Here is a 27,777-nt window from a genome sequence, read left to right on the forward strand (position 1 = left end):
TTTGCTAGTCTGAATTAGTAGTTTGTTAGAGGATTGAAGAGGTCTAGGATTGTTATAGGGGGTGATAATATTTTTAAGTGCAGGAGTATTGTCCGGATTATAGAGGATTTTATAGCCCATAATCAGTTAATATGATATTGCATCCGTGTCTTCTAGCACACAGTAACATGGATTAAATTTTCTTTTGTTCCTTTTTAGGAACTTATGGCAGTTATTTATGATGTTCTGAGTAGATGGAGGGAAATAACTACAAAAGATGAGGCCTTGTTTGGAGAACGTTTGGCTGAAAGGCTTCCAGAGGCTGTAGAAGCTGGCCATGCATTGTACATGGAATATCCTGACCTGTCCAAGCCTTTGACATCATTCTATATGCTGGCATCATAGAAAAGCTAAATACTTTAAACATTGACCCATAAGTGGTAAGTTGGAAGACAGAACCCACTCAATGTAAGTTGCAGGTACCTCTTTAGAAAGTAATAAAATGACCAGCAGTGCCCCTCTCCACAAACCACATGCAATCAAAATAAAAATTTGCACCCTAACTTGTAAAGTTTGAGGAGAACATGTTTAAAGAATTCATTCATGTTTAGAGTCTAAAGTCATAGTGGGTCCTTTGTTCTCCTGTGCAGAGACAATTTCTTTCACTGTGGTCTATTTAATACAGATGTTTTAAGACCAGGAATGGGTGGGAAAACAAGTTAATTAGCTTAGCGGCCTAACGGATCATCTCTGTATAACCTTTGCCCCTCTTTCCTTTCCTGGGCCTGTCCAAGGTTCAGGAAGTTGGAATCAAGCTGTGAAGAATACTGCACCTGGTTAGTGAACAGGCTTTGCCGAGAGGGCACTGTGGCTATGTCAATCAGAGGAGAGGGAATATGACAGGAAGACCGTTCTGCTGCCTGGTTTGACTGTTGGGATTACTGAGGTCTCTGAGCAGTTGTTTATACTGAGTTATGAGTTGTTTATCTAATATTGGCATTGATACTGAAAATTTCATTCATGTTACATATGGTGTTTCTTGTTATCTATTAAACTGGTTGTAATTGTCCTGAAGAGCCTCTGTTTATTTATTTACAAGGAGTGAAGCAAAGTCAAGGGACAATAAGCAGTTAGCTGTTTAGTGATGAAAGTTGTGCATATTCAAATGAGACCCATGAATACAGGTTCAAAATCTGTGAAGTGGAAGGGTGCATGATCCTAAATTTATGTGAAGAAGTAACTAAAGTCCGCAAAACAGTTTTAAGCAGCTTCATGCTTAGGAATATCTACAGGAAAATCTGTTAAACTCAGTGACCAAGTGTCCAGGAGAAACTTTCTAGAAGAGCAAAGTATGTGGTAACCATTTTTTCAAGATATTTCACAGATCTAATAGTCAGAGGATTAGAGGTAGTACCAATGGTAACTTAGGCTTAGGCTTAAATCACAGGATCATAGGAGGTTACTAGGCTAATGGCCCTGGGGCCCTTACAAGCCTAGCCAAGAGTTTATCCCCAAAAATAAACCTCAGTCAGCACCTGTCGCCCCTGCCATTGAGGAACACGGGGGAACCCGTGGTACAAATTTGTGGTTTCCCATCAACTCATCAAGGTTGTGCTTTAAGAGGGTCAATGAGGTACTCTGTTTGACGTGTATGGGAAGTCTATTCCAGGGACAGGGCAGCATCTGGGAGACAAACCTGCCTTTCCAGCAAGTTTTGTTGATGTCGCATATGAGATTCAGGCCTTTCAAGCAGGTAATGCACGAGGAGTTGGATTTATGGATATGGAGCATCTGTAGCAGGGCAGAGTCTGAGATTGCCTTGCAGGCGAGACACAGATCACCTCTGAGCAATTTGTATGATATCAATTAGAGTGATAGTGATTTGAGCCTGCCATTATAGGACAGGTGTTGTAGGCCACGGATTCTCTTTGTGAGGTATTTCTGTGGCCTTTCCAGTTGGTGCAGATATTTGGAGCAGTACATACCAAACAGAGGGATATACTCAATTATTGGTCTAATGAGGGAGGAGTATAGAGAGGTAATAACCATCTTTTTTCTGGATGAAATCCCTTTACTTATGAGATGAACCAATAAAAGGCTTTTCTGACCACTGCCGCTACATGATGGTCGAATGTGAGATTGTTATCAACTTGATTACCCAGGTCTCTCACCACAGGTTGTGTGTTTAGAGGGTTGCTGTTGATGTGATAATCAGTAGGGGCCATGTTTCTGGTGAATTTAGCTTAAGGCCATGACTTTGGCACCAGTCATTAGTTGCTGTGAGACCCTCTTGCCGTATGTTAACATCATTTAGGGAGCCAATGACAGCACCCAACTTACAGTCGTCTGCAAACTTGGTCAGCCATAAGCCCTTTGTCTTTGCCTGGACCTCTGAAAAGTAAATGCCAAACAGTAGGGATCCCAGGACTGATCCCTGGGGAAGTCCACTAGTGACAGGTCTGCTATTGGAGGTGGAGGTGCCTATTTTGACCTTGAGAGTCCTGTTGGTCAGCTAGTTGGCCACCCACCAGCTAAAATAGGGATTTATGCCAAGTTGTGTTACCTTTTTGATGATGCCCGAGTAGGGAATTGTGTCAAAGGTCTTGATCAAGTCAAGGTAAGATGTATGTACTGACTTTCCCTCATCCAGAGCCTTGGTGACAGTCTCAAAGAAGTCAACCAGGTTCAACAGGCAAGATCTGCCCTTGACGAATTCAAATTGGGTGGGGTCAAGTGCTTGGAGATTGCCAATGTCCTTGTTTATGAGATCCATAATAATATGGCTTTACACATTAGACTTGTCAAGCTAATGGGGCAATAGTTTCCAGAGTCAGTCGTGGCATCACCTTTGTGCAAGGGGATGACAATGGCAGTTCTCCACTCTGCTGGAATGAAGCCTATACTTAGGCTGTGGTTGAATAGGTGCTCAATGGTGAAGCCAGTTCTTGCTGGAGATGGTGCAGAATACAGCCTGGGGTACTATCAAGTCCCATGGAAGCTGTGTTCTTTGCCTTGGATAGGGCCTTTAGCACTTGATCTATGGAGATGTGAGGTGCAGGGCAAGTATCGAGGATGTTAAAAGGGTCTTGGGTGGGACAAGGGGGTAAGGTTTGCACTGATCCTATCTGCTAGCAGGTCGGGTAAGTCAACAGGATCGGTGTAAGTGATACTGTTAAGTACTAATTCAGAACAAACCTGGGCTTTGCCATGGAGGTTCCTAATCTAACTGAAGAAGGCTTTGTGGTTTCCCATTGTTTCAGAGGCTAGATTCGATTCATAATTGGCTTTGGAGTTTTTCACTAGTGATTTAATTTGCTTGTTGAGGCTAAGGAGGGAGTATTTCCAATTTGGAATTTGTTCCTTTTTACCCTTGAACAACAGTTTATTCCTTTTGTTGTAAAGCCTGTTGATAGAGGATGTCCACCAAACAGGTTTGTGTTTCTTTGAGGAGCAGGTTTTAGTTCTGCTGGGTATGGCTGAGTCCATGTAGTTGTACAGGTGTTTGTATACTGCAATGGCATACTGTTCAGCATAGTTGTCTGCATCCTCTAAGGGGGGCAGTGGTGTGAAGCTACAGATACCCTCCCTTAGGAGGTTGTAGTCAGCTTTTGAGAAATGTTTTGCTTGATTATGGCTGGGGCAGGGGGGGGGTTGGGTGAGACAGAAACTTTGAACAAAACAGTCCAATGATCTGATCTCACCAGGGAAGAACATACTATGGGAGTGGTGCAGTGGTCACCCATGATGGTGAGAACCAAGTCCAGAATGTTAGCTCCCCTTGTGGGGGATGAGATGAGCTGGTCTAGTACATTAGAATTAATGAAGTCAAGGAATCATTGAATGAGTGCATTAGTGCAGGAATAGTTCACCCAGTCTATGGTGGGGTAGTTGAAATCACCAAGGATCAGGGTGTTAGGCAGTACCTTTATGGAGTCAAGTAGATCCAGGTAAGAGGAGTGGGTATCCTGAGTCATGGAGAGGGGTCCATAGCTGGCTATAACTTGGATGGGTGTCTTGCCAACTGTCAGTTGCACCTGGAGTAGTTCCAGTGCATCATGCTGGCAGACCAGTCTGGAAGTGTGCCTGTCCTTAATGAAGATAGAGACTCCACCACCCTCAGTCTTCCCAACCTCATTTTGGGGTCAGAATGTGTAGAATGAGGTATAATCTGATAAGGCAAGGGTGCTCTCCACAGCCCTGAACCAAGTTTCTATGACCGCACAGACATGATGGTATCTTCCAGTGCAAGGAGAGCCTCCACTGAGTGCATTTTCAGGTTACGTCTCCTGGCGTTTAGCAGCATGACCTTCAATTTGCTTTTTCACAGACCTTTCATATTGGAAGATTTATCTTTTGTAACTTGCCTAAAAAAGGCACAATGGGGAGGTGAGAGCCTTGGCCAGGATCTAGAATCCCAGTGGTGACAGGTGGAGGACATCTCTGGCAAAGCAAGGAGGTCTGTCAACCATGTCATCCCAGGCAGACAGATACTTGACCCCCTTGGAATGACACCAGAAACTAAGCCAATTGTTGAAGTCAATTAGATTTTGTTGGTATTGTGGTAACATTCTTGGTAAAGCTAGGATGCTGCTTTGGGCTAGGGTCATACCTGCCTGGGACACATACTCTGAGAGCTCAATCATGTATCTCTTCATATAGTCCAGGGAGGTACATTTCAAGTCATTCATACCAACATGGACAATGACAGAATCATACTTGTACTTGTGGAGAGACTTAAATGTGTGCGGGATGTGGCAAATTCTGGCACCAGACAGACAAGTGACTGTGACTTTCTCCTTGTCAAGCGTGGTGGTAATAAATGCAGCAGAATAAAAGCACTTGAACACTTAAGAGCACACAGCAAAAATAAGGTGATAAAGTAGGAAGAACACAATTACAGTAAAAGCAGGTGAATAAAGTGTACATTTTTTAGTTTTTTTTTTTTTTTGAGTGGATTGATATGCCCACCTGACGGCATTTTTGCATTTGTAATATCTCCATGTTAATAGAAGGCAATGATTCTTTTAAGATGAGAACTTATTTTTACATTTTTCATTAGCTAAAGGAGTAACTAATTTTGGCTAACTTCATTCCTTTCTTAGAGCTTCCATCTTCCCAGTATTTCTTCCTGCAGGCCACTGATGCTGTATTAGCAACTTTTCAGGCATTCCATGTCAGTAGCATTGAGTTAAGGTGTCCTGCATTTCCACTGCTTCATCCATCATTGATGGTGTGGTGCAGTCTGATCAAAGCCACTTTAAAGTAGTTAGCATTTGTAACTATAAGTTCATTTGCATACTCCTCAAGCAGAATATAGCAGTTTAGCACTTGCTGCGGGTACAAGATTGCAGATTTCGCAAGGGTGCACCTGCCTTAAAGTTTCTGATTGCAGAAGTCATAACAGAGCCATACATGTGTGAATACATGCACAAGAACATAGGGACATAATAAATGGAAGACATACATCCACAAACAGCAAAGAGACCAGTTTTAAGAAAGAATTATTAGCTGTATTGAATTTTTACCCTCAGTTTGCTCAGTGAAAATTAATAACTATGTGTTAAATTTAGATTTAATAATATTAAGTCATCTGATGTGTTTCAGACTGAAAAACATTGAACACATTCTAATATGCAAGCTCAACAATAATTTATATATATATATATATATATATATATATATATATATATATATATATGAGTGTTAAAAGTTTTCCCAGATTCTTTCCAGAAGCATATATTACATTGCAGTTCAACTAAATCTATTCAAGAACTGCAAACTTCATAGGTAGTTACTAGACATGCAGCTCGGTAGACAGCTGCCCCAAAGCACTGTTAATTGACTTGCTCAAGGTCACACAGTAGGCAAATGAAGGCTAAGGAAATCAAAGCCTGTACTATAGGAAGTCGCACGGCAAATGAAGGCTGAGAGAATCAAACCCTGCACTACAGGAAGTAGCTCATTAATATTTCATACCATCAGTCCCCCGTGCTAACATATGTGAGTTATATGGTTCTTATGTCAGACGCAGCTGAAAGTGACATATCGTAATAAATGTGGCTAACATGCTGGTAAAGCTTTCCATAAAACACAAACAGTACACCCACTGGCGTGTAAAAGGAAGAGTAACTACGAATGAACACAAGTTTCAATATTAGCCTAGGATTCCTCAACTTTTGTTTACTGTACTACTGCTACTTAGCTAACAATTGCTCCATTTAGTTTTAGAAAAAATGTGCATACAGGTCCACAGAATACAATTTATGATAACAAGCAATGTTGTATACCAGTGGGCATCAGCTATGATGGATATTACGAATAAATATATTGCTTTATTGTTCTGAGTGCCAAAGCAAAAGCTAGCTTTAATCTGATGCAGCATCCTGCTTTCTATATCGGTCCAAGAGGAAGTCGTGACATCAGTGTTTCAACATCAGTGAAAGGACAGAGCTGCATTTCAGTTCTCTTGTTTAACTCCAGGGTATGGAGTCACTAACTGGGCAAACATGTAAAGCGGTAGACTCAAAAGATGCACTGGAGATGAGCTGGTAAGTAACAACTTAAATTAATTTGAACTAAACAGTGCCTTTGTTTAGTTCCTGACAAATGAATAATATATATTAAAAATAATGTAAATTAATGTTTTCACTACAAACAAATATGACTTCAGTTTTTTTTAAGGGTTAGGCAAAGAGCTGGTGTAATTAACTAGCAGACAATTCATTTAAAATAGTGAATATAACATGCATAAATGTGCCTGATAAAGCAGTAGTGTTTAAACTGTAGTTCTGCCCTGTGGTCTGACCCTTGTGAACTTGAGTACTGCTTTCATCTCCTGTTGTTATTTTTTTTATGATCACTTTTACCCTGTCCTGCTAAAAGTTGAGCAGTTATGGAAGGGATCAAAGGACCTGATAGACTCTGTGTGTGTGTGTGTGTGTGTGTGTGTGTGTGTGTGTGTGTGTGTGTGTGTGTGTGTGTGTGTGTGTGTGTGTGTGAGACTGAATGCATATAGTGCCTGGTATGTCAGCAGATAACTTTCAAGAAATCAGGGACAAATCTCAAAAGATTCAGGACATTTCCAGATATTATTATGGACAATCAGGGACACTTTTAAAATAGTACTATTAACTAGAGACATTCACCTAATAGGACATATGAATTAATATACATTTTCCAAAGTCTATAACTTTAGTTATTGCTTGCATTTATTAAATGCCATTCATCACCTTTTCTCCAAAAGTCACCAGTTTAGGAGGGATTAAGAGGGGCTATTCTAAAATTTCAGTCAAAATCAGGGACATCCCCCCAAAAATCAGGGACAGTTGAGAGGAGAGCAGTGACGTTTTGACAGTACCATCTATTTTCTTTCATCTGTTTTATGAGATGAGAAGAATACCTAAAGGTCATATCCTTTTCTTACCTGTATACTGCTTTTCTTAATTAATCAAGGCCATATCTGTCTTATTATATGTTCTGACATAGTTTTACTGAAGAACATCTTTATCCTGGTTTGTAATGATCTGCTACTGCAAACAGTGCTCATGCAGAGATATTTTGGGCTGCCATTAGCTGCAATATCCGTTCTTATCAGTTTAATATTATTGGAGTTATTGTAATGATGCTGCCTGTATCAGATGCATACAATGCCATGGTCTATATACAAGTTTAAATTTAAATGCTGACCTTTAACTGTTTTCTACTTAATACTGTTATATGTTTATGCTTGTCTCTGGTGCTGTTTCTACTCCTGGTTATATGTAAGGACATTTCAGTAAGACATACCTCAAGTTCCAGTTAGTCAGAACTTGACTTAGCCTATGTGTAGCATTCAAATGTGTTGTTCCAAATGTAATGTCATAAATGTCTGTACTGTTTTTAATCATTATTCAGCATTAAAACTAATGTTTTCATTGTGTAATAATGTATTATACTACTATCCTGCTATGTCAGCTGCAAAATGCATCCATCCATCCATAACCTCCTTTTCACATTTTGCACATGGGATCAGGGCATCACATCAAGTGACACATCATAAATGTAATGCAATGTGATGTAACATTGTTATTTCATTTTGTATATGCATTTCTTTTTGGATTTTTCCCTTAGGACTCTAATTGCATATGGTCCTCTCAGAGCTGAACTGCCTGCCCAACAAAGTATAACATAAATAAATATATATATATATATATATATATATATATATATATATATATAGACAGACAGCTAGAGGGAATTAAAGTCAGATAAATAATAAATAGAAAAGATAGAGTCCCTAATTTAGGCAAGGCATAACTCCCCTGAGATCTACTACTGATAAAGCTAAACTGCTGTGGTTCTAGCCTGATGAGATATTTAATGGCATGGTTTAGCAGGTTAGCTTTACTGTATTCCATGGCTTTGCAGATGAAACTTGTCTGGCTGATAGGCCTGTAATTCCCAGGGTTAGTGGTGGGGCTATCCTTGTGGAATGGCATCACTACTACTGGGTGTCAAACCTCAGGGACAACACCAATGGCTAAACTCAGGATAAACAGTTTAAGGCCAAACATCAGAGACATACCTCTCAGCTATACAGATTTTGGTAGAATGTCCACATTTTGGCTTAATTTTTGGTCTGTTTTTCATAAAATTGTAGTTTTCTGGCAAATTAGTGGTAAATTAAGATTGAAGTTAGAAAGTAATGACAGACACTTGAGTTTCAGACTTCATATCCTTCAAAAAATTCATGCCAATGCAAAACCTGTTATTTTATCAACTTTCTAAATTTGTAAGAGCAATATTTAAAAATTTTCTGTATTTTTTGGGCTTTGCCCCACTTCTATTTATGGCTTTGTCCAGATTTATTGCTCTAAGAGGTTGAAAGGTATGATCAGGGACAACATCAATGGCTAAATTCAGGATAAATAGTTTAAGGAGTGGCTATGATAGGGCTTTTTAGTATTGTCTATTGAACAGCCATATTATCAAGTCCCATGGAGGAAGTATTTTTTTTTAGTCTTGGAGATCATCTTTGATGGGGGGGGAAGACTGAGCACTTCTGGAATAAGTAGAATTTAATAGTCATCTCCGGAGTGAAGTTTGTACTGAGTTTTATTTGTTGGTATGTTGGCAATGTTAACCAGCTCTGAGTACGGAGTGCCGTTCTGAATAAGCTCAGGGCAATGCTGGGTGTTATTATAACCAAAGAAGGATTTTGTAGTTGCCCTTAGCTTAAGTTGCTAACCTAAGTTCATGGGCTGCCTTAGACTTCTTATTACAATTTTTTCAGGCTTCAGACAATTTTCTGATGTTGTCCTTAGTTTGAGGGTCTTTTTATCTGATGTATACTCATGGGATTTGTTTTCTTTTGTTGTAGAGTTTATTTATGTTGGTGGACCACCAGGGTAGTTTGGTTTTAAACTTATACATCTAGATCCGGTTGGTACTGTCAGTTCTTTGTGTTTATCTAAGTGGGAATAGAACTCCTTTGTGAAGCTACCTGCTGTGGCAATGTCTGGAGTCATGCTGGTATAAGTGAATTTTGAAATGTTGTCATAGAATTTGATGAGAGTTTTATGCCTGAAATCCTTAAATTCCGAGATATTGGTTATCTGCATGTTTAGAGGTTTTTAAATGTAAAAGTCACTAGCTTGTGATTTTATCTTACCGTGCAAGGAGATAATAGGGGAATAGTACATGAAAAAGCTGTAGTCACAAAGACCATGTCAAGAACTGTAAGTCTTCATGTGGGCTTGTTAACATTTTGTTCCAGGGAGTGTTTGTTTATGGAATCTAAGAACCTTTGGCCATACTGTACATTTGAAACATTCATTCTCCATTTTATTGATGGGCGGCCACGGTGGTGCAGTGGTTAGCATTGCCGCCTCACAGCAAGAGGTTCTCTGGTTCGATCCTCGGCTGGGGTGCCTTCTGTGCGGAGTCTGTATGTCCTCCCTGTGGTCGCGTGGGTTTCCTCCGGGTGCTCCGGTTTCCTCCCACATCCCAAAGACATGCTGCAGGTGGATTGGACACTCTAAATTGGCCCTAGGTGTGCGTGTGAGTGTGCCTTCTGTGGAAGGTTGGGCGCCGGGCTGGCAACTCGACACCGTAAAACTCCACTGCCATTCAATGTGCGGACAAGGTGATCCGCTGTGGCGACCCCTAACCGGGAAAAGCCGAAAGAAGAAAGAAGAAGAAGATTCTCCATTTTATTGATGGGTAGTTAAATCCTCCCAAAATAATACAGTTCTTGTTTATAAAAAAAAATCATCAAGTACATATAGGAATGTTACATGATTGTCAGGTGTCCTGTGACAAGCTATTAACTGATAGTTATTCTGGCCTAGTATGAGCTGGAGCTCAAGGAATTCAGTTTGTGGGCCCCCGGGAATCTGTCTAGAAGTGGTATGTTCCCTAACAAGTATCAATATGTATGGTAGGCGCAAAGCCCAAGAATGGACAGAGTGTTTTCTAAGCATTTAGAAAGTTTTTTGTAATTACACAGGCATGGATGCACTCCAAATGCAGGAGGGCCTCAAGGTTGGGAAATTTGTAGCTAAAACGTCCCACCTTAATGTAATCTTGTGTCGGATTTGATATGTTAGTTTCTTATGTTATATATTGTCCTTGTTCAAGGTCATGAATGAGGATGGCTAATATATAAATAAATGAAGATTTTTTTACCTCCTTTTTTAGCTGTGTATGGCATGTCTGAGCTCTAGACAACTGGGACAGCTGACATGGTACCTGTATAGTGAACTTAATGGGGAATAGAAGTTTGGAAAGAAGTTAAAATCTAATTGCAGATAATTTCACACAGACACTAAAAGAAAGTAAACAGGCCACTGCATGCATGCTTTAGAATTAAGGGGAATATATATGTAAGTATGCAAGGATCACGGCTAGCTACAGATGGCAAGATACCCTTCTGTTTATATGTAAGTATGCAAGGATCACGGCTAGCTACAGATGGCAAGATACCTTTCAGTTTACTATATAGAGGAAAGACGTTTGAAGGAAAGCAAATGCTGGTATGCTGGATAGCAGAATGTTGTACAGAAAGAGAGAAGGTTTCACAGAATAGCCAGCTTGCATGGAAGAGGTATGGTGAAAAGAATCTCAGTGAAGATTTAACAAAGCTGTAAGCAAGAACAAGAGCAAACAAAGCCAGGAAGCAGAATCTAACAAACAGGTAGCACTGATAGCTGCAGCAGAAAGGGCATCTGGTATTCCATAACTAAAGTGAATGACTGTCTGTGCATCTGTCTGCATGTCTACTCTACAAGAACATATTTTATCTTATCATTGCATAGAAAACCTAAAATAGAAAATATGTTTTTTTAGTCTCTTATGCAGAATGGATATAATGACTTGAAATAAATAAAACAGAACTCAGGAAGTGTCTGTGAGCTTCCTTTGGAGCAGATAACTTTTTTTGTGATTTAAGCAGTTGCTTTCTGGAAGTAAATTATACTAAATACAGTTTTGCTGAAGTATTCTTAAAAGTTTCAATCCTTACTACGGAGACAATTCTACAATGAAGATGTATTATATTCAAAAAATTATCTGCCCCAAAGGACTGTGATTTTGTGTCTCAGAAATATTTTTTATAATGCTGCTATTGGATCATAACTGCACATCCACAGAGGTTACCCAAACATAAGGAATGTCACACTATTTTAGTGCTTTGATAGTCTATAGTTATCAGATGAAAAAAGCAGTAAATTGAGGATTGCAGGCTATTTACTGATATAACATTCAGAGAGAATATGAATTTACATGATTTAACATTTAGGCTATATAGCTGTCCTTGATTTTCAGGAACATCCCTGAGTCTGACTGAAAATGTTTCCTTTGTCTAGACTGAAATCAGACATTTTTGTTGAGAAAAGTTGATGGACTACATTCAACAAATAATGGCAATAATTACAGTAACAGACTTATTTTACTTCACGTCCTCATATTTTGGAAACTTTCTATAATAGTAATATGCAAATAAAAGTACATCTGATTTCAAGTCTCTGTTCCAGATTATTTTAGTCCCTGCCCCAAACTCGAGAGATAAAAGGTTCAGAGCTGTTCTGCAGACCATTCACTCGTTGAAAACAACAGAAGATACTGGGAACACTAACACATACTCTTGATTCGTTCATTTCTCACATATAATAGTATCTGTCAATATTTAAAAATACTGCAAAGAGACTAACGTGTTAGTATTTTACTGCCTTAATATGTTTTCATAATGTCACTAAAATTACAGGATTGTCTCCAATACTGAGCACATCATAAAAGAAATATGTGTGGTGTTTGTGATGTTTTCAGTTTACATTATTTTCTTATTTTACTTAGTCATTAACTGGGTGAGGTACTTCCCAGCTCTTCTCAGCCACAACACAGGTAACAACAGTAAGGGTACACACACACACACACACACACACACACACACACACACACACACACACACACACACACACACACACACACACACAGGAAAAGAGGGTGATGAAAGAAACTGAAAGAGAAAACTATTAATCAACCACAGTATTTTTTTTGTAGGGGTAGTGGAAAGAAAACTGAGTGCCCAAAGAAACCCTCACAAACATGAGCACTCGACTTTTTTGCTCAAGAATCAGGGACAAAGGTACAATCAATGGGGGGGTATGGCAAAGACCCCAAATCAGGGACAAATTTTAATTCTTATTCTAATTAATTTTAAAAAGTTAACAGACCAAAAGATTTTGCATCAACATGTAATTTCTGAACATAGGAAGTATAATCCTTTAAGATCTGGAATTATTGATTGACTCCTGCTCCTAATTTACTAAAAATCAAAAGTTTTATGAGAGACAGGGCTAAAATATGTGGCAAAATCAGAAACATGCTGCAAAACTGAGAACAACTGAAAGATATGCAAAGAAAAAGTATACAAACTACATACTGACAGAGATAAGTGTTCAGGACTGAATCCTGGACCCTGCACCTCTGAGGCATTGAACTTTATATTAATTTTTGACTATCACAGGTTAGTGGTTGTCACTAAGGAAGTCTTTCAGTTCCTATTACTTTTCTTCTGCCAGATATTGCAGAAAGTGAGCATATACTAGGTTTGCCTTTATTATTTCTAATATGGTAAAACCATAACACCTGTAACAGACTCATGGATCATCCATCTTGAAAACAATTCTTTAACTGCCTACAGAAAATCTTTCTGGCAACCACCGCTGTTGAGCTATAAATTATCTGTATATCGGATGTACGATTCCCTGATTAACAAGGATTGAATGTCCTAAGCACCACACTAATATATTAGCACTCTTTTACCTGAACAGACACAGACGTTCCATGATAATATGAACTAAAATATCAGGGCACACAATAGTAATATAACTGAGATTTAAATTTGTCCTGAATAGACAAGAAGCAGGATAACTAAATGATTCCCTCAACCTTGCCACTACATTGTCTACGTTCTGTTTTGCCTCATGTTCTACAGTTATGGCAAATATTAGGGCACAATTGTTCTAGCAGCATACAAAGAACTCTGATTTAAAACCTGAACACGGCATCCTGTTTTCTTTTTTTTACTGTAGTTAGCCTTTTCATATTTAATGAGCTCCTATGTCACCAGTCTGTCTCTTCTAAACAGTTTTGATCATAAAAGCATTTCATCCATAGTTCTCAACTGCATACATTTTTGCAGAATGTCCAGATTTGTGTCTCAAATATTTGGTCTGTTCATCATAAAATCAGTGGTTTTCTGGTAAATCACGGAGAATTGAAGTCACTAAATAATGACCAGATAGTGACATATTTGAGTTTCACACTTCATATCCTTCAGAAAATGTATACAAACACAAATCGTGTTATTTTAGCAGCTTTCTAAGTTTATAAGAGCAGTATTTAAAATCTGTTACAATGTTTAGGCCTTTGTCCTCCCATTATTTTAGGCTTTTTCCAGATTTCCTGCGTTAAGAGGTATGCATTCATCACAAAATTCATGGAAAGCTAAATATTATTCACACAACATCTCTTTGTATTTTCCAACCTCAAAGCAAAATGTTGAAACTGGCATTTTCTCTTTGTCCATGCACTGTAATAAATGAGAGAGTGAATTATCCATAGCCAGAGGTACGATTCCTGGCGATTTTAGGATGTTCCCAATATTTCCTATGATGGGGATTTCCCTTTCTTAACAGCATACAAGAAATGAATTAGCCCTCTATTATTAATGTAATTTTTATCTCACTGTTTAATATTTGTGATTGATATAGTCCCAGCACATGCATGCATTGCACCACTCTTTGCTAATGTTTAATACTTATAGAATACACATGGATGGCATCAATGGTGTAACATTTACAAGCACGCTCATATCACAGACCCCTGGATTTGATTGTACATGCAGGTGAAGAGGTATAAACATGTGATAGATAAGTAGTACTCTTCTGGGGCCATGTCTCATGACAAGACTGACATGAGTACTAACCCTCCCCCACTGCAGTCCAAAGGTTCAAAACCTAGCAATGACACTTCTTGGGAAAGTATTAACCCATGTCCATGTACATTAGGAATATGCAGATTGCTCAAGCTCGTATTCTAACAGTCCAACACAAGTGAAACAAACTAGGATGAAACAACAAAAGCAGAATGCATAACATCTCTTAATACCATTTATTACCAATGATAAGCACTTTCGCCTGTGAAATAATGCTGTATGTCAAGAAATGGATTCAAAACAGAAGCTTTTTACATGAGTGATTGATGTCAGGCAGTGTGGGGGCAAGCCCCCATATAATAGCAATGTTTTTGTTCTGGTGAAGTGATTGCAAATGTCAGCCATTTGTTTACATTTGCAATCACTTTAGTTCAGTGTTTTTGTTTTAGATGTTTGTGATCATTGGTGAACTCTCTTTTTTTTTGTCGATTAAAGTTCATTGATGATGTAAAGAAATAAATACACACCCAGATACACACCCACACACGCACACACACACACACACACACACACACACACACACACACACACACACACACACACACACGCACAGGTACGCACACATGTACACACGCACACACACACGCACACGCATGCACACACACACACACACACACACACACACACACACACACACACACACACACACACACACACACACACACATATTCATAAGCAAATCATTTTGCCAAATGTTAATTTGCTCAACGGAGTATACTGTGATGTTTTTGTCTGAATGTACAGTATATTGTTATCAAACCATTGCTTTGCCAAAAGAGGCAAGAGAGTTGTTATTAGAGGGTAGGAGTACGCATGCAAGTGTTTAAGGGTTGGGGTTAGTGTAAAGGCTAGGTACAGGGGTAGTTTTGAGGTTGTGTGTACATAATTTGTGTGTGGGAAGTATGCGTGACTGTCTTGTGTAGAGGTACTATTAGGGAAAGATTTGTTTGGAAGGAAAGGTTCAAGGTTAGGGTTGTTGCAGGGGCAGGAATAGGATTACGGTTAGTATGCATGATGAGGGTGGTGCAGAACAGGACTAAGTTATTTAATTTGATAATAGTGTAAATTAAATAGTCTTGGGGACCCTTTTCAAACATAGCCTGAGCTAAACTCAACAAATTTACCTCAGGAGAGAAGCAAAGCAGTCCTGTAGAAGTGACTTTTGATATCCATGCTGAGAACCCTGCGCCCCTCTGAGGAACTAATGGCTTTAAATACTGTTAGATACTCCATTCTACCTCATTTTGTTTAAAGTGAAGCAGAGTAAGACATCCACTGTTATGTTCTATAGTGAGACTAGAACTTAACAGAGTTTACAAGTGCTTAACAAAAGCTTATTAAGCACATCTCTGATGCCAGACAGATGTCTAGCAAAACCTTTTCCTGAATTTGAGTGTAATCATGGTGCTCCATGGACTACATAAAAATAAAGGTTCAAGAAAGAAATGAAGAGAATGCTAGTAACGTCGATAGATTAGTTAAGATAAATGCAGCTTATCCAGTGCCTGTGAAATATTTCCAAGTAGTAGTTTTGATGAAATAGCAATACAACTAATAATGCAAGAACGTTCTTTTTCTTAAAGAATACAGTGTAGGCAGTGAATGAATTTGCAATTGGCTAAGAATATTTATAAAATTAAATACGTAAAATGACTGTACTAAAAACACTTTTGAACAGTCTTTAGACGTCTTTGTACATTATTAAAGATGAAAGCATATATTGCATAATAAAGTGTTTTAGGATGATGGTTTTAGGAATTCAGTTGTTTTATATCTATAAACGCTTTCATTTTCCACATTTTTCTTGGCTAACACTAGTATTTGTAATATGTAATCCAAATGATTCACGATCTGAATGAGTAGAAGAGATTGTCTTTATCTGATGTTTCATTTCTACTAATTTTTTACAGATCAGTAGGCAGAAATAGGAATGTAATCATTTAATGTGTTTGGTAGGACACAGTTGTGTGTTTTTGAATGGGAAAGTGTATGAATTACATTAAGTAGAGAGTCATTGTGGTTCAGATGATTTGGATCGATGGGTGAAGCTGCAAGTTTTATAAGACCAAACATAGATGACAGATGTTTGAGTTTTCTTATGCTGTGGGTCTAACCAGATGAGCTGGGTTGAGTATGATTTTTTTCCTTGTGGACAATTTTGAGAATGAATCTATCAGAGTGTTACAATCTGTTAAGGAAGAGAGGGACTGTATCTAAAAAGAACAAATACTGACATGGGTGGCATGTTCGCACATTAGCTGGAGAACAATCCATTTAGTATGCACTCATCAAAGTACTTTGAGTTGGTCAAAAAAATCACCCGGACTAGTTTTATTTCTTTTTTTAGCTACAGCATGGGTCCTGCACAATTCTCTCAGTCTCTGTCATACGTACACATGCACAACCAATATACACCTGCACACACATGCAGTTAAAATATGCACAAATGCACACAAGCATACTTACATACATGCATACAAACATACATACACACATTCACTTACTTTGACCTTTGCGTTAATGGAGCATATAGAGTGTCAGGATGAGGAGAGAGCTTTATAATGTATTTAAATCATGCTTTCTAAATCAAGATTAGGTCAGAAGATCCTGTTTTTTTTCTGATACTACATGGAGTATAAGGTGTTAATGCAGTGCATTGGCATTTTATACTTGTATGTGTGATGTCTAGTCTGTAAATTTGAATGAATGTTGATTAAGATGAGATGTCTTGACATAGATGGTGTGTTTTGTATAAATGGATTAACACAAAAGTAGACAGAGGGAAGGAAGAGCTGACAGCTAGATAGACAGAGTCATAGATGGCAGCCAGAAGTTTCTAAAAATCTGTTGGACAGTCAGGTTGTTTTGAAGTGTACATTAGTAAGTGCAACTCTTGTTTTGCATAGTACTTGGCTCGAATTACAATGCTATCCAAAATGCTAAAAGAAATATCAAATGCAGTGGTAAGCCTTCACCTGCAATGCTGAGAAAGTGACACTGAAGTTTTCTTAGATTTTTTTCTCAACTTCATCTGTGTTGTGATTTGCTGCACATTTTATGAAACGATCATGGCAGTCTGCCAGGGTGCTGCATGTTTGCATGCAGTACTTAGATATGGATTGTTTTAAATGTCATGGATGATCATGGAATGTTTTTCCCTTCTGACTCCATCAGTGAAGTAAAATTCGGGATACAGTCAAAATAAATTTAACTCTGAGATTTTGCAACTCACATTAAGAATGAATATCTGTGTATGAAAACTGTTGCATTTAAAAGTGATCTGCTTTGAAAATGACCTGCAGCTTGCAGTAAAGTGTGGGCCTAAAAACTCATTAGCCTTTACCATGGTAGCACTGGCTTCACCGAAATGATATAGCAGTAGGTCAGTACTTTATCTGCCTTATTCTCTGTATTCTGTGCTCCAGTCTCTGATTGGTCTAGATATTTATGCAGTGGCTTTTAAAAAATATAAATTAAAATGACACCAAATAATATTTTTTATAGCTTTCTAGTTTGACAAAATAATATATTTTTTAGAATTATGTAAAACTACTCCACAGAATGCAAATGCAAGCATTTCGCTAGGTCAGGACTTATAAAAGTAAACTCAATAATTACAGGGTTATTTTATGTAAAATGATTATGTATATGTGCATTTTTTCCTTTATATTTGTACTGCATATTAAACCATATTCTGCTTTGTATATGTTTCTTAGTTTTTTCCTTTTGTGTAATTATGTGGTAGATATAAAAGAGCTCTAGCGCTTCAGCCACTTCATGTATAACAAAATAAAGTAAAATAAAGTGAATTTCATGAATTCTGAATCTCCCATCTATATTCTGATTTGTTAAAAACGATTTAGTCATCTGAAAGACATTACCTTTTGCTTATTTATGTAAGGTGTCAGTGTATCTGTCTTCACAGTAAAGCTGTCTGGGGAGTTAAAGACCGAAACAGTGACAGAAGTTAGTGTAGACACAGTGAATCTATTTAACATAGTGGGGAGGGTTGGCATAAAGGTTATGTTTTACCCTCACAGATGCAACATACAGGGTTTGATTCTGGCCTCTGGATATTGGATAGACTTGAAGTAGTCTTCAGACTGATAGCCTATCATTTGTATGTGAAGCTAAAGTTCTTATCATTCATTGGAATTATGTTATCCTACTCCTAGAATACAATATCCAAAGACAAGCTAGAACCCTCAAATGTGGTGGAGGACTAACAGTACTATACAAAGACCATTTAAAACTTGAACATCTCGACATCCATCCCCCAGTAATTTTAAACATGGAAATACTAATCACCTGTCTTCAAATAAACCCCCATAAGAATATTATCTTTACAGCCATCTACCTTTCCCCAGGTAACAACCAATCTACTATTGAAGATCTAGTAAGCTGATGCTCTTCAACACTAAGACAAGAAATTATTATAATGGGTGATTTTAACCTTGACTAGGACACATTTGGCTCTAATAACCCCTCATACCATATTAACCTCTATGGCTTTAGCCAGTTCATTTTCAATCCAGCTAGGGCTGAAAAACATATTAATTAATAAGCATTCCATCCTTGACTGGTCCCTTACTAATTCAAATCCAGAATCTTATCTCTCAAGATGTCTTCAAGACAGCCTGAGTGATCACTTACCAACCTACCTCCTAAAACAACACACCTGTACCCCTAGAGAAATAACATACAAACTTATTCACAACAAAACTAACTTTACTCCAGAAACCTTTACCACATTTCTCCAGCTAGTCAACTGGTCCGCCCTAAAACATCTCCACCTCAATCAAGCAGTTTAATACTTCAGTGAAACATTTCTCATTATCTTAAATAGCTAGCTCTCCTTAGAAGAGCATGCTTAAAAGCCAGACACATTCCATGGCTTTCTGCTGATGCAAAAAGGCTCCTCAAACAAAGAGACAAAGTATGGCATAATCTCCAACTCTTAAAAAACTCAATTACCCTACAAAACTACTGACAAGTTCATAATTTAGTAAAAAAAACAAATCAAGCATGACAAAAAACAGCACTATATGACAATCCAAAATAGGCACCCTAATAACCCAAGGAAATGTTGGAGTGCTATTAACCAATTCCTAAAACTTTGTTAGGCCATTACTCCAAGTTCAAATACTACAACCACCTATGACAACATTACCACTCAGTTTAACACTCACTTTGTAACTCTATACTATCACTAGTAAAAGACAAAAGTGATTCCTAGTTTTCACTATCCACAAATTGTGAAACAAATCCTGATTCCTTCAATATTCAGCCCATACAAACTCACTACATAAAAAAACTCCTATCGAAACTTAAATGCTCTTCCACTGGTGCTGACCAACTACTAATGGATACCTTAAACTTGCTGCAGGTGCTATTGCTTACCCCATGTCCATCCTTATAAATTGGTCTATTACCGAGCAATACATTCCATCACTATGGAAAGTGTCCCATGTAATCCCTCTTGACAAAGGCGGCATTTCTACTGATTTTTTTAACTACAGGCCCATACCCATCCTCTCCCCACTAGCAAAACTACTCAAAAAAATGCATTCACTCACAACTTCGCAATCATCTCCTGAAAAACAACCGCTTATCCCATACCCAACATGGCTTCCAACCTAAAAGTAGTACAATGACAGCCCTAATTAACTTCATAAATACAGTGAACCAACACAGGAACAATGGCTTACTTACCTCTTCTATATTTCTCAATCTATCAAAGGCCTTCAATACAGTATCCTATGAGAAACTTATCTTTAAGCTATCCTCCCTTAACCTCTCTCACTCTACCACTACCTGGTTTATTAGTTACTTAACCATCCAGCAACAAGTAATTAAATGGCAAAATCAGCTATCCTCTTCTCTTTCTATCTCTGTCGGTGTACTCCAAGGCTCTTTTCTTGGTCCCCTCCTTCTCACAATATTTACAACTAGACTAAGCTCAGCCACCCATCATGCTACGTTGGTTCAATATGCAATATGCTCCGCTCCATCCCTATCAGTTCTACTCAGCAAAACAAAGCAATCCTTTCTGGACATAGAAAAATACCTTAATAATTCACAACTGATTCTTAACCCTTCAAAAACTAAACTTATGCTTTTCTCCAGTAGCAAAAAAATCCATGGACACTACTTCTTTAACCATTTACTCATCTAACAATACCCTATTTACTTATCTAACAATACCCTTATTGAATCTGTTGATTATACAAAGTTGTTAGGAGTCACCACAGACAAAGACCTCAAATCTGATAAACACCTATCCTTAAGTATTAAGAAAGTGCACTTCAAGCTAGGCTCCTTGTATAAAGTACTTCCTAGCCAACTCCGCCAGACATGTCATCTGCAGAACTCACCCTCTATCCGTCCTCTTGTATGCCTCACCCATTTTCACTAACTTAAGAAAATGCAACTTAAACAATCTAGAATCCTGCTACTACAAAGCAGCCAGATTTGTTTCCAACCAACCTGCAAGAACTCATCACTGCAAGGTACTGCACCAACTAAACTGACTGGAACTTCCCAGCCTTCTAACCTTTAACCAGCTAGTTTTAACACATTTTACCATTTATTACCCTGACAACTGCCCATCAATTAGCAAACTATTTCAGCCTTACTCCAGTAGTAGAACACTTAGATCTCTTAATAAATTGCTGTTAAGGTCGCCAAGTCCAACAATAGCTACAGGGACTCCTTATGTTCATACAAACTTGCCAAAACTAGGAATGGTATACCTTAAAATATACTTAACACTAATAATACTTACAAGTTCAAACAATGAATGTAAAGATCACAGGGTATTTCCTGATATATATGCCTCTGACATATTACCCTTAATAACACTTGAATTTGACCTGTACTAAACCTGATTAGCAATGCTAAACATACCCTTTATCTATCTCTCCGCATTTATTTAATGTACCTTCTACTCTCCCTAACTTTCTCCATCCCTTAACCTCCTACTTCTATACCTCTGTTGCCTGGTTACATTCTTTGGTCTTCACAAAATGCACATTCTTTTAACATTTTTACTTCACTTTGCAGAGTTCCCTGGACAACACTTACTCAATATATAGAAATTTAAATTACATTTTACAAATAAAACATTATTTCATACAAACATTTAAAACTACTGCTGTCTCAGCAAAGTGGATCAGTAAAGATATGGTGGGAGAAAAGACACATATAAATCATTAACCCAACATAAACTCAACACTGTTTGTTTGTTGTTGTAACTCTTATTTATGAAATTGGTTAAATTACATTCAGATTCATTAAAGAATTACCAAGCAGGTGTTTCAGCCTGGAGTGTAAGATCATGCAATGTCTTTACTTATCAAATTTAAGCTGTTGGCATGAAGCACAAGAAGAGGGGCATGCAAAGCAGGGATATATATCAGGAAATACCCTGTGATCTTTACATGAAATAAGCATCTCCCAGTCTGATGTGAGGGCATAGCAATAGTTCTGAAAAGAAAAGAGGAATGTCCCGTCAGCTAGTGCAGTAATATCAAGCATCGACCATGGATTTCCCTAAATGCAGAGAGAGAGAGAGAGAGAGAACTATTAACTAATCCAAATGCATATGCTTGGATGACTGAATGATGACTGGGAAAAGGACAGTGATGGGACAAAAAATGGTCAATCATCTGTGCTTTCCTTTTTTTGTCAGTCATACCTACTACTCAGACTTGGTAGTGTTTAGTACAACATTTATTTCCACTTTTAATATTTAAAGTTATCAGCATTCAAGCAACATAAAAGTATGACTTTATATCTTACTTTTATTTATTCATTCATTCATTCATTCATTCATTCATTCATTCGTGTACTATAAGCCCACTAGACATGATTACATTACTGTATATTGACCAAGGAACACTGTCCAATTCACTGACTTATAAGAACTGCATAGTACGTACGTAGAAAATGAAGAAAGTAGATTGGAGACTACAGGATGAAGCCTGACAGCAGCTTATTGCCTTAGCCCTCTGCATCTTATATTGCAGACCGTATTCTGAGGAGACTGTAGGGCCAAAAACGATTTACCAAACTGAACTGCATACCTACATGGCAGTAAAGTTCTGATGCCAGCTCAGGAAGAGATGATGGCAATGTGTCTGCTTTTAGACAACTGCAGTCCTGTTTCTGGTGTCTGGCTATATCAAAATGTTTCTTGTTGTGAAAGCCAAGAAAATAACATTGTATTTATAGCAAGTTATAGGTTCCACAACATAGTCACCCCACAGCACTGCATTGAAGTTACTGTTCCATTTCCTGAGCCATGGCAAGTAGGCACCTCTATATTGGACAAATGACTCGTACGCAGAACAAGACATAAAGGAACAAAGGCCATGACAGGATGGCTGATGTGGTAATTCTTTTTTATACTTCCCATTCTTGCCTTCCTTTGCATGCTGAGAAACAGGCATTGTCTCAAAGTACAACTTGTAGAATATCCATATATAAGTCTGTGTGGTACAGAAGGCAGAGTTGTAGCACATGTGAGTGAGCATTACTGACTCAAATGTTGCTGTCATCAGCAGGTATCCCAGTCATCCGAATCACACTCAAAATTTTGTTTAGGTAGCACTTGTGTTTCCTAAATGACAATTAAGTTTCTTTGAATCTTTGAATCAGTCATTTACACATCCAGTCTCACTGATAAAAAGAACTGCTTATAAAAAAGGTTAAGTCATTCAGGTATTCTGCTCTCCATCTTGTAAACATATGCTGTGTTCATAGCTCGTAGTCCTCTTCGGATGCCCTGTTTTTCATGCTTGTTACCATCTGCAGTTTATGCCAATCCATTCAGTGCATTCACATTCTGTATGAACATCTGCCATAACCAATGTCTGCAGTGTTAATGTTTGTTGGTGGATGGCTATACATTGTCACACAGAGTCTGGGATAGTACGACATTGTCACACAGCATCTTGGATGGCACTACATTGTCACACAGTCTGAGATGGCACTATCTTGTCACACAGAGTCTGGGATGGCACTACATTGTAACACAGAGTCTGGGCTGGCACTACATTGTCACACACAGTCCAGGATGTCACTGCCTTGTCACACAAAGTCTGGGATGGCACTACATTGTCACACATTCTGGGATGGCACTAACTTGTCACACAGAGGCTGGGATAGCACTACATTTTAACACAGACTCTGGAATGGCACTACATTTTCACAAACAGTCTGGGATGGCACTACATTGTCACACAGAGTCTGGGATGGCACTACATTGTCACACACAGCCTGGGATGACACTGGGATGACACTACATTGTAACACACAGTCTGGGATGGTACTACCTTGTCACACAAAGTTCAGGATGGCACTACATTGTCACACACAGTCTGGGATGGCACTACCTTGTCACACAGAATCTGGGATGACACGATATTGTCACACAGACTCTGGAATGGCACTACCTTTTCACACACAGTCTGGGATGGCATTGCATTGTCACACAGAGTCTGGGATGGCACTGCATTGTCACACAGAGTCTGGGATGGTACTACATTGTCACACAAAGTCTGGGATGGCACTACATTGTCACACACAGTCTGCAGCTGTACGTTTGTCTTGCTTATCAGAAAACTTCTCATGCAGAGTTAAAAACAATCTGTCTACATTTTCTTTCAGAGGAGCACACATAGCAACCTGTAGTCACAAGGGGAATATATATATATATATATATATATATATATATATATATATATATATATATATATATTGAGACTATAGTGAGAGAGGGGGAAGAGAGAGCAAGAGAAGCTTAATATTAAAACTGGGAAATATTTTATTTACAGAAACTGTTGCATGCGGCTTAAATATTTTTCACCGGGAGCACGCAGAAGCAACAGCAGTGAAGGAATTCAAGAATGCTTTATACAAACATAAAGTTGTTGTATTCGGATGTTGGAAGAAAGAAGTTAGTTAGCAATGAATTACATTTTATCCATTAAGTAAGAAAATAGGTAAAACAAGTCGACTAAGTGTATTACCGTGTTTGTTTTATACATCTAAATGATCTGAAGTTCTGCACCAGTATCCATCCCATCTGTCACTTAGGAGTCTGTTAGGCTACAGCAGATTTAAGTATATGTTGTAATGCAAAAGTACAACTTAGACAAAACAGTTGCAAATCGCTTTTCAGGTACATATCTTTTATGAATTAAGTGTTGCAGAACATTTGATTAAGCATGTTAACATGTTGCTAATATGTTTTTCATGTCTTCATCTTTTTGCATAATGCATAGTCCTTTCCGATTTGCTTTTCCCTTGGCCTGTGATGATGGTAAGAAAAGTTACAGGAGGACTCTACTTTATAAGGTCCTGACTACCTAAGTGTATCAGTATGGACTGCAAGGTAAACTTTGCAGCTTAATATATTCCCATAAATGAAAATGTATGGTAGCCTTTACTGGTTATTTTATAAATGAAAATGTATGGTAGCCTTTACTGGTTATTATATATATATATATATATATATATATATATATATATATATATATATATATATACGTGAATTCCCTTAAATATGACCGATACATCACCACTGTTCTATTAAATGCACACATGGGAGTTAAGAATTTCCAGACAAGCAATTGTTTTTTTCCTGCAAGAAATCTGCTTATCATCTCCCACACATGAAAACAAGAAAGTGTATTTTAATTTATTTTTCAGAATCACTTACAGAGTTGGTAAATACTATGACTGCAGTAACAGAATAAAAGCTATTAATAACAAAATGCTTGTTTAAAGATACTTTTAAATACCTTACAAATTTTGTTGTTTTTATTTCAATTTCCTTGGTTAGGTGAGATGTTACAGTAATTCATTTTCAAGTTACTGTCTATCCTCCCAACTTTTACAGCTGAAGACATTGAGGCAATTATTCATTTTTTGTGAATGATACAATAAGTAAGCAGCTTCATTTTATTTCTAGCAACAGCTTAGATCAATGACTTTCTACCTGTCACTTCTAACGATGGATGACCTTTGAGTGTTACTAATCTAAATGCTGTATTGAGAATGAAAACCACTCAAGCTGTATTGCAGCGCATATCTCATATGCATATATATCTGTTCTGTAGTTGCATTGAGGCTCAGAATTCTGTATAATTCATTTCTTTTGCCCACTGCTTAATGTATCTGTTTTTACATTTTCTATTTGGTCTTACTAAATGCTTGCTCATAAATAGTACAGTACAGTGAAAAGAAGAACATTGAATAATCTGAGTGCAATGAACAAGAAATCTCCAAAAAGATAGTAGAAAAGCCCTATGTGTGACAGAGTAGAATTAAAGTATATGTCCAAAATATGATAGCTGGTATGATTTGAAAGGCTGCTCCTTCAGTTAATAAGCTGTAACCATATGGGACAGATCCATTTTTTTTACTTATGCTATTCATCAACATTTTTATTATTTTATACATATGAACAAGAATGTTTTTAGAAACCATAATAAATAAGGGGGCAGGCTGATTGGTGCAAAGGGATAAAACCCTGATTGTGACCTACATGACCTAGGATCAACTAACCAGGGAACCTTGTTGTGTAGGCTTACTTAGGCCCTTGGACCAATGGCCTAGTACCTACCTATGAACCCACCTGTGGAGGACCCAGCGAAGGAAGCTGGGCATGAGACTCCACCACTGGTGTACTTATCCTCATGGAGGCAGTCAGAGTCGACCCATTGATGGTACTTATTGTAATGGAAAGTGTATGGCATGCAGAGGTAAGGGATGAGGTACTGCCAAAAAAAGGTCACAGCTGCCTTTCATTAGAATGAATGCACAAGTAAGCACTCACGCATCAACTGTATGTTTAGTGTATGAAGAAATAGCCCCTAACAATGACCTAAGGATGATACTGAGTCATAGCTAGAGATAATCATGTAGTTCTGTGGCCAGGGGACAGTTAAAGTCTAACCATTAAATGCACACAGTGTCAGTCAAGGAGGTAAAGACAGACAGGCCTTTGGGAAGGAGGCAGCTGACACTCGATGAAAAGCACATGCAGTTTCACACAAAAAGGAGAAAACTCACCGCACTACCTCTTGAAGAATGACCCCTCTGCCCACTCCCACAGCACCAATGATATCCAAGAGTAAAAAATGGACTTGAGACCTATAGGAAGGGACGAAATGCTGCAGTACAGGAGGGAATTGCATAGGAAATGTAGTCTAAATAAAATCTAGTCCATAATGGCAATGGGAATTTATATAATGTTCTAGAAAACAAATGAGTTATCACATCTGAAGTTATTACAGGGAAAATGCACACCACCACACAAATGGAAATGTAAGCTAGTCAAATTTCCATTAACATATTAGCGTGAGGAGTTAGGATTCAACTCAGTCCTGAGGCTTATACTTCAAAAATAACTGTACTGCTGCAACATAGTATATAATACAATGCTATATTATACTGTACTGTACTATATTAACTCTTTATTAACTCTTTATTTGTTGAAAATGTTTAAAGTGCAATTGTGTTGCATTCATTTAATTTTAAAGGAGAATGAAGGTATTGTCAGTATTTTATTTTTTTTTTACTTTTATTTATGCATTTATTTATTTATTCATTAACCGTGTTGATCAGGTTGATCTTTTAAGGAGAAACTCAAGGTGGTATTCATACTGACTAGGGGATATTTGGTCAGGCTACTGAGGAACTTCCTCTTCTCTTCAATAAGTGTTGTGAGATCTTTTATATTCACCTGAGCTAACATGAATTCAGGCAGATGAGGTCTCAGTTTAGCATCTAATCTGTAGGACTAATGTTATAACTTTTTTGTATAGTAACAGTAAAGTATTTCACATCATTTTCCCACTTATTGATGCGGCTGATTATGTCTCTAGGAGCATCCATTGCAGGAGCACACATTTGCGATGGAGGTGTAGGAAACATTACATGAGATAACCTGTAGAAAAGTTTTCTTTTGTGTGCCAGAAAGTATTGATCCTCATGGATTTTTCAGAATTTAAGTGAAATGGCACATGGCCATTTCGATACTGTTACAGAATTCATAATCAGGTGGGACCTGTGAAACTTCTTAGCATTGAAACTGATCGGCAATTGATGTAACATTCTAGGGGATTTTGTTTATCATGGCACTTTTAGAATGCAGGTACAATCTGGAATGCAGATACTGGCATGACACGACAACTGGATCTGTAATTATAAGTTACCAGAAAGTAAACTGATCCTTCAACAAGTTGTCCCCAGTAGTTGTCCCCAGTACATAAAACACAAATAATGCTAAGACTGTAAAGGTTATCTTTTTCAAC

The 27,777-nt window shown here is 37.9% G+C and overlaps 1 protein-coding gene across 1 annotated transcript in view; it reads left to right on the forward strand.

Annotated features, from left to right (window-relative positions):
* Positions 1 to 6,279: 6,279 nt before the first annotated feature.
* Positions 6,280 to 27,777, forward strand: part of LOC122791075 (gap junction alpha-4 protein-like) — a 96,686-nt gene continuing 75,188 nt past the window's right edge. The window contains exon 1 of the mRNA XM_044058853.1: positions 6,280 to 6,527. The gene's annotated coding sequence lies outside the window, so the exon portion shown is untranslated. The remainder of the gene's footprint in view (positions 6,528 to 27,777) is intronic.

Source organism: Protopterus annectens, chromosome 1.part2, assembly GCF_019279795.1.
Source record: "Protopterus annectens isolate FY-2018-M chromosome 1.part2, PAN1.0, whole genome shotgun sequence".
Classification (NCBI taxonomy): domain Eukaryota; kingdom Metazoa; phylum Chordata; order Ceratodontiformes; family Protopteridae; genus Protopterus; species Protopterus annectens.